The sequence below is a fragment of the Callithrix jacchus genome, chromosome 2 (genome assembly GCF_049354715.1).
Source record: "Callithrix jacchus isolate 240 chromosome 2, calJac240_pri, whole genome shotgun sequence".
Lineage (NCBI taxonomy): Eukaryota > Metazoa > Chordata > Mammalia > Primates > Cebidae > Callithrix > Callithrix jacchus.
In genome coordinates this window covers 163,167,374-163,175,622 of record NC_133503.1, presented here as the reverse complement: position 1 = coordinate 163,175,622, position 8,249 = coordinate 163,167,374, and the positions used below count along the sequence as shown (strand labels likewise).

Sequence of the window (8,249 nt, the reverse complement as noted above, 5' to 3'; positions counted from 1 at the left end):
TAAATCAAGGAGATATAAAATTTCATTCAATTTGATTATTTATTGGGCAGTCTACAAACTCTATAAATTCTAAGTACTAACCTAGACATCGCAGGTATAGATATTAAGAATATATAGTTTCTCCCTCAGAAATTTCATGATTAGCAGGAAAGCAGACATATCAACAAAAAGTGCAATATTTAATACCAGAAGATATAAAGGTCTATAAAGGTGCTGATAAAGGGAGAATTAACTTATAAATCCCACCCTGTGGAATAGTCAGGAAGAGCTTCAGAGAGAAAGTAAACAATTGATTGGAACTTTAAGGTTAAGAAGGATTTCTCTGGGTGGACACAGTAGGATCTTCCAAGCAGAATGGAAACCATGGCAAATGCAGTTTCACTCTTCAGAAGGTAAATGTGCTCTGGCATACCTTAACTTATAACAAATTAATAGGCTCAATACCTGGTACATTTTCTCAAACAATTAGGAATATATAAAGAGCCATATACTACTATAGACCTATACCTGGTCATATATGAGATTGAGGGACCTTTATTCATGGGGCTTAAGAATAAAGGCTGACCTTCATGTCAGTTGCAGGTTTATATCTAGTTCCATAATATTAACCAAGGTGTCTTTTCCTATGTTTTCTGTGCATGATGATGTTTTAAAAATCAAAGACAGAGCAGAAGCCAGAGCAGTCTAGTTTCATGGCACACAGAGTGGAGGCTACACCTGAACCCAAATTTAAAAAATAGTAATAAAAAGATGTCAGTTCTTTTTTTTTTTTAAGTATGGCCCTGAGCTCATCTCAGAGTATAGACAATAGAATTTTGAATATCTTTAATGAGTCCATCTGGCACTTCCTAAACTAGATCAAGATTCTCTAGCTCAGGGAAGAAGGACAAAGGATGAGAAGGCACAGAGAGGATAAAAACATAGAGGTTGGTAGTGCCAGGCTCTGAAGAAGGTCCAACTTGGAAGGTCATTTCAGACAAAAGTGGAGTCAGCATTTGAGGTCTGCCTGGACTTTACTCCTGCCAGGACTGCCCTGTCAGCCAGCTTGGCAGGCATGGACCACCCAGCAGGAGTTTTTCTTGACTTTGCCTTAATCTTTTACTTTCCCAAGTTTCTCTATGTGGATATCTCCCCTTTTTAAAAGCTCCAGACACAGCCAATCATCACTACTGCTTCAACAAAGTATGAAACCCCAGAAATCAATGTGTTGGGGAAGAGTCTTAGGGGGGAAAAAGCCTCCTTATTCTTAAACGGGATAGAACAAGAGCACTTCAAGATCAATACCATCCTATCCCATGATAAAACATGTACCTTTTAGAATCTTTTCTTCTTTGTTCATTCTAGGTGTCTGTCTGGAACAGCTGGGGTATTTGAGCCACAGCTGAGCTTCTGAAAGCATTCTAAGGAAAGTTTTTCACTTATTTGATTTCTTTGAAAACAGGGTTGTCTTATGTGATATCTGCTATCCCAGAGTCTTTGGTTCTCTGTTCCTTCTTAAGTCTTGGCCCCCAGGTACTACTTCAGTGCCCTATAGATATGTTAGTCTAAAGATAAGAAACTTGGTTACTTTAAGTTGTTGTTTAAACATTTCTCTCTGGGTATAAACTTGGCTTTGTGTCTGGAAGCTCTGTTAAAAAAAAAAGAAAAAAGAAAAGCTTTAGTAAACCAAAGCTGTTAGAAGCATATAGGTAAGTGACATTACAATTGACAGTAAATTGTGCAAAGATCGCTTGACTAGCTATGCTTTCAGATCTGAGACAATCCGGAGCTGGACTTCTGTACTCTGCTCAGAAAAGCATGTAGTGACTCGGGGTTTGATGCTGTACAAAAATGACATACTTATGCACAACTTTAACTTTCTGCCGCACTTTTACAACTTCTTGTCTTGCTTTATTTTCCTAAGAGTGGGATGAAGTAGGCAGGGCTTGCATTTGACAGATGCACTATGTCTGGGCTGCGGCAGAGTTAAAATACTTTCCCTGGAAGTTCCCTCAGGAACTTCAGGTTGCGGCCTGTGTCTGCTCTTCCTTCATCCCTGTCCTCTGGCAGATACCTCTCTGCTAACTTGTTGCGTGTCTTGGTAAATTACTTAATCTGTCTTCTAACCTCGACAATAAAGCCCTTCGTAGTTTTAACTATCTTTTCACTGTGCCCCAGTGAGCGGAAGCTTGGAACTTGATTGCCGATGGAGAGGCAATATTTGGATGGCTAAACACGGTTTCCAAGCTACCAGGCTGATCTTCCTCCCATTCCTGGAGATACTAACCTTTTTAAGTGTTAGTATCTAAGCGTTTCTTTGAGTCTATGGACTGTACTTAACGCTCCTGTAGGTCCTGCCTTCATTTGGGAATCCGGGCAGGCAGAGAGGAAGGAAGTGTATTGCAACTACCAATATTTTCCTCTAGGAGGAGCCGCGCAGCCCAGATGAGAGTGACACGCACCAACTCCAGCTCCTCTCGGGGAAGACTTCATCCCAGCTCCCTGGAATGCTTGGCCCCGGCAGCACTCGCCCTTTCCGCAGTGGTTCTCGAACTGGCCTCCCTGAACGTCCGCGTCCCCTCGCTTCTGCAGCCTGGATCTGGGGGAAGGCAGGCCAGGCCCGGCGTGACCCCTGGTGAACGGTAGCCGCCTTTTTCCACCCCTGCACTCCCATCCTCCCTTCCCGTTTCACCCCGCCCCCTCTCTCCTCCCCAAGCCTGACAGCCCGCGAGCTGCCAAGCAGGGCGCAGCCATGGGAAGAGGAGGAGGTCTAGGGAGCGGCGGCGGCGGCGGCGGCAGCGGCAGCGGCGGCTGCTACGGTGGCGGTGGCGGCGGCGGCTGCTGCTGAGCCCGGGCGGCGGCGGGGACCCCGGGCAGGGGCCACGCGGGCTGGAGGCCCCGGCACCATCGGCCCCAGCGGCCCCATCGCAGACGCGAACCCGCGCTCTCTCTCCAGAGGCAAAGCTCGGAGGTACTGGAGTGTGGCTGCGGGAGTCGGGCTTTTATTTTCCTCCTGTTGTGTCAGGGGGCCTGAGAGTGAACCCTGAGACTCTAGCTGTTTATGAAAATGGGAGACTCTGTCTGATATATTTACACGGATAATTTTTAATTCCGGATGACTTGGGGGTTGACTGTGCTCGCCTCCTCCTTGCGAAAAAGCTGTTTTCTGCTGGTGGGTTGTGGTAACCCAATCTTGTGTGTGTGTGTGTGTCTGGAAGTTGGTGGGGGCGGCAGGGAGTTGCGGGCGACAGACCAACCATCCCACTCTGGCGCCTGCTTCGGCCCGTGAGTAGGGTGCGTAGAGGGGTTTCCTCCGGAGACAGTTTTGTTAAAGTCATAGAAGTTTTGCGAGAGTGTTTCTGTTTGCCATCATCAGCCTGGCTGAGGCAGAAACTGCCGAGGCTGCTGCTGCTGCGCGGGGAAGGATCCCGGGCAGCGCGACTGGAGAGACTCGGGAGGTCTGGTTGCGCGTGTGGACACAGCGCTCAGAGCGCGCAGCCTTTTGCGCGTTTATGCGGGCTGCAGCCGCGCATTGGCACGGTTGGAGCTGGGGTCAGTAGAGTCACGGCCACCAGTCCGCATGAACTGAGGTAAGTGGAAATTGTGGCGAGCCGACCTCCTCCAGCCTCTGACACACTCGCGGTTGTAAAATCAACCAAGTTCAAAGTTTTGACAGAACTGCCAGAGGCTGCGGGTCAGTGGGGTGGCCGCGTGTCTAGGGAGAGGGTGCTGGCGGCGCAGAGGGTGCAGGGCAGCGTCACCCACTTGCGAGTGCGTGAGGAAGTCTATTTGGGGTGAGTGCTTTATATATAGCTCGGGGAAATATCTGCTGGGATCAAGCTGCGTGGGTTCGCGGTCTGGTGTGGACTGTGTGTCCTGAATGAGTGTACGTGTTCGCTGTGTGTGCGCGCGCGAGTGTGCGTCCGGGGAGGCGTGTTGGCGCCTGAGCCAGTAGGGTGTGCAGGGTGGAAGAGGCCACAGAGGTGCCGCCTGCCTGTTTGTGCCGCCAGGAGACCTTGGAAGGGACAGAGAAAGGTAACGGGAGGCCAAAGGATTGGGAAGTCCTAGTAGTTTCTGCATAGGATTAAGTACTAAGTGCTTTAAAATAACTAAATGCATTGGGCCGACGGCTGGAAGTGAGGGTTTGGATAGTTCTCAGGAGAACTGCCTGGGAGAGTTTGCGGGGAGGGGGAGGGGACGAGGGGGGGAGGGAGGGTGTCTAAGAGATGTGTAATATGTATGAGTACAGAACTTCGGAGACAGAGACAGGTTGGATCCGTGAGTTTGAGATTTTTCAGGGTGCTGCTGTCCACATTCCAGGGACTGGCTGGTTTCAGAGGTGTTCAGGCTCCCTGGTGTGTGTACCTAAGAAGACACTCGGTTTTTCTTGCAGACATGGAATATTGTGGCAGCCCAGGCTCTGTTTCCTGAGCAACTGGTGTTCCAGGCTAGGTTCCACCTGCATCACCCTGGAAGTCCTTTTTTCTGGTGATAAATGTTGAAACAATTCCAGAAATTAAAATGCTGGATAGAAACAAAACTGCTGCAGCAGACAGTATTGTTGGTTCCATTTATTCAGTGATTCGGAACTCTTCTTTTGAGAAAAGCAAAGCTCATTGTTCCCAGATTAAATTTCAAAGGGTCTCCAGTTATTTACAGTTTCCCTTCAGAGGGCCTTTGGATGGGGCTGGAAGGATGTATTTTGGCTTAGAGACCTTTGAAAAATATTATGTGTAGCTTAAAGGGTTGTCCCATCGCTCGTCATCTTCTTCCACCCTTATAAACTTTATTTTGCATTAATTTAAGGAAAGTTGGTGAGTCAACATTTAGCTTTATTTTTATTGGAGTAAATATATCACAGTGAAATTATAGTTGTGGTCTCCTGAAGGCCATGGAATGCCAGCACTTACTTAATGGGCAAAGGTGTAAAATGAAAGTCTATAAATGCAATGACAAAGTGATGACACAAGTGCATTCTTTTTTCAAACTGAGTATAACTGTGCTCACAAATATTTGTTCTAGCCAGGGTTTGGGCCCATGTTTTTTATTATTAGTTTTTAAAAAACAGACTCCACATCATAAACCACTTAAAATGGATACTACAAGCCTCCTCTATGCTATCTCTGGCGCCTGCTTAAACAGATGTTTACAGTGCTTGGTAACCTATGGTATTGTCATGTTGAGTATCTTGTTAGCTCAGGACATAATGTTTATAGCATAATATAATAAATGGAACCACCGTTGCAGCCTGCTTCTTCCAAGTGCATGAAGCAAATCTTTCAGCATGGAAACCAGTCTTACTGTTGGTCCAACTTGGCTAGCCTTTTTTGACTACTAGTAAGCATTGTTAATGTAAAGATAAACGTGAATGATGCAGTGAGAAAGTGGGACAGTAAATTGTTTAGCTTAGTAAAAAAAGCATGGGTTATGCTTTTTAAATCTGCTAACCTGAAGATTATACTTCTCAGGTCATACCACTGGTAAATTGTACAACTATGGGAACTTGGTTTGCTTTTAAAGAACAATTTTTTAAAAACATATCACTAATAAAAATAACTTACATTTCTTAATGTGTTTACATATGTCCATACAAGCCAATACTTTTTCTTCTTTAAAACAAAAACCCTATAATTTCTGTAGTAATGATTTAAATATTATGAGCATTCAAATCACCTAATCACCTTTTCAATCTTCAGTTGATACGAATCGAAGTTTGGTAAGACTGGAGTCATCCCTCAGCCAATCATGTAAACAAGACGGTACAGAATGTCTTTCTGGCAAGTTATTTTTTTCAACCTGGAACAAATAATGTAAATAATATGTCCCATAAAATAATTACTTAGGATGATAATCTCTTTAGAGGTAATTATCTGGCACATGAACCTCCATCTGTGAAAATGGGCCAGTCTATCTCTTCTTGGAAATAGTCAACTGGAAATCTCCCTTTTTCATCAGCCAGTCCATTCTAGGAGAGATTCATTTGTAGAAAGTTCTGCCTTATACTGGATCAACATTTTCTTCCATCCTCTTGCCTATCCTTCAGGAGCTGACCACAATTAATCTAATCTCTCTTCCCTTTGTTTACCATACTTGAAAACAAACATTATGCTCCTTGCTGAATCCTCTTTTGCATACTCTTCCAGTGATTTCTCACCCACTGTAGGGTTAAACCCTCCTCTGCCTTGAATCATATGCCCTTGATTCTACATTCTCATTGTATTAGTCTGGTCTCATGCTGCTAATAAAGACATACGCGAGACTGTGTCATTTATAAAGAAAAAGAGGTTTAATGGACTCACAGTTCCACATGGCTGGGGAGGCCTCATAGTCATGGTGGAAGGTGAAGGAGGAGCAAAGGCATGTCTTAAGTGGCAGCAAGCAAGAAAGTGTGTGCCCGGGAACTGTCTTTTGTAGAACCATCAGATCTCCTGAGACTTAATCACTATCATGAGAACAATATGGGAAAAACTCACCCCCTGATTCAATTAACTCCTACTGGGTCTCTCCCACCACATGTGGGGATTATGGGAGCTAAAATTGAAGATGACATTTGGGTGGAGACAGAGCCAAACCATATCATTTCACCACAAGCCCCTCCCAAATCTCATGCCCTAGCATTTCAAAACCACTCATGCCTTCCCAACAGTTTCCCAAAGTCTTAACTCATTTCAGCACTAACTCAAAAGTCCACGGTCCAAAGTCTCACCTGAGACAAGGCAAGTCTCTTCTGCCTATGAGCCTATAAAATCAAAAGCAAGTTAGTTACTTTCTAGAAACAATGGAGGTACAGGCACTGTGCAAATATGCCCATTCCTAATGGGAGAAATTGGCCAAAACAAAGGGGCTACAGGTGTAAGTCCAAAGTCCATTAGAGCAATCATTAAATCTTAAAGTTCCAGAATGATCTTCTTTGACTTCATGTCTCATATCCAGTTCACACTGATGCAAAAGGTGGGCTCCCATGACCTTGCACAGCTCCATACTGTGGCTTTGCAGGGTACAGCCCCCCTCCTGGCTATTTATATGGCTGTCATTAACTGTGGCTTTTCCAGGCACATGGTTCTAGCTGTCAGTGGATCTACCATTCTGTGGGCTGCGGGATGGTGGCCCTCTTCTCACAGCTCTACTAGGCAGTGACCCAGTGGGGACTCTGCATGGCAGATCCAACCCCACATTTCTTTTCCACACTGCCCCAGTGGGGGTTCTTTATGAGGGCTCTGCCCCTGCAGCACACCTCTGCCTGGACATCCAGGCATTTCCATACATCCTCTGAAATCTAGGTGGATGTTCTCAAAACTTAATTCTTGTTTTCTGTGCACCAACAGGACCAACACCACATGAAAGCTGCCAAGACTTGGGTGTTGCACCTTCTGAAGCCATAGCCTGAGCTATACCTCGGCTCCTTTTAGACAGACATGGATGGAGGGGCTGAGACACAGGGGACCAAGCCCCTAGGCTACAGCTAGCAGGCCCAGGAAACCATTTATCCCTACTAGCCCTTCAGGCCTTTGAAAGGAGTGGCTTTCATGAAGACCTCTGACATGTTCTGGAGACATTTTCCCCATTGTCTTGGTGACTAACATTTGGCTTCTCATTACTTATGCAAATTTCTGCAGCAGTCTTGAATTACTCTCCAGAAAATGAGTTTTTTTCTTTTTTGTGGCATGATCAGGCCGCACATTTTCCAAACTTTTATGCTGTTTTCACCTCTTGAATGCTTTGCTGTTTAGAAATTTCTTCTGCCAGATACCCTAAATTATCTCTCAAGTTTAAAGTTCCACAGATCTCTAGGGCAGGGGCAAAATGCCACCAGTCTCTTTGATAAAGCATAACAGTCACCTTTGCTCCAGTATCCAAAAAGTTCCTTATCTCCATCTGAGACCACATTGCCTGGACTTTATCATCCATATCACTGTCAGCATTTTGGTCAAAGCCATGCAACAAGTCTCTAGGAAGTTCCAAACTTTCCCACATGTTCCTGTTTTCTGAGCCCTCCAAGTCTCTAGAAAGTTCCAGACTTTCCCACATGTTTATATCTTCTTTTGAGTCATCCAAAGTGTTCAAACCTCTGACTGTTTCCCATTTCTAAAGTTGCTTCCACATTTTGGGGTATCTTTAAAGCAGCACCCAACTCTACCATTACCAATTCACTGTATTATTCCATTCTCATGCTGCTAATAAAGACATACCCAGGACTGGGTAATTTATAAAGAAAATTGGGTTTACTGGACTCACAGTTCTACATGGCTGGGGGGGCCTCTCAATCATGG

At 45.2% G+C, this 8,249-nt stretch overlaps 1 protein-coding gene across 3 annotated transcripts in view; it reads left to right on the top strand.

The window, feature by feature from the left end:
* The first annotated feature begins 2,720 nt into the window (after nucleotides 1–2,720).
* The window catches only part of GHR (growth hormone receptor), a 344,216-nt gene continuing 338,687 nt past the window's right edge, over nucleotides 2,721–8,249 (top strand). For 2 of the 3 annotated variants that reach the window (XM_008992116.5, XM_035291616.3), the window contains exon 1: nucleotides 2,721–2,950. The gene's annotated coding sequence lies outside the window, so the exon portion shown is untranslated. Of the gene's footprint in view, nucleotides 2,951–3,104; nucleotides 3,570–8,249 lie in introns of those variants that run through there. The other variant, XM_054252271.2, reaches the window with a different exon arrangement.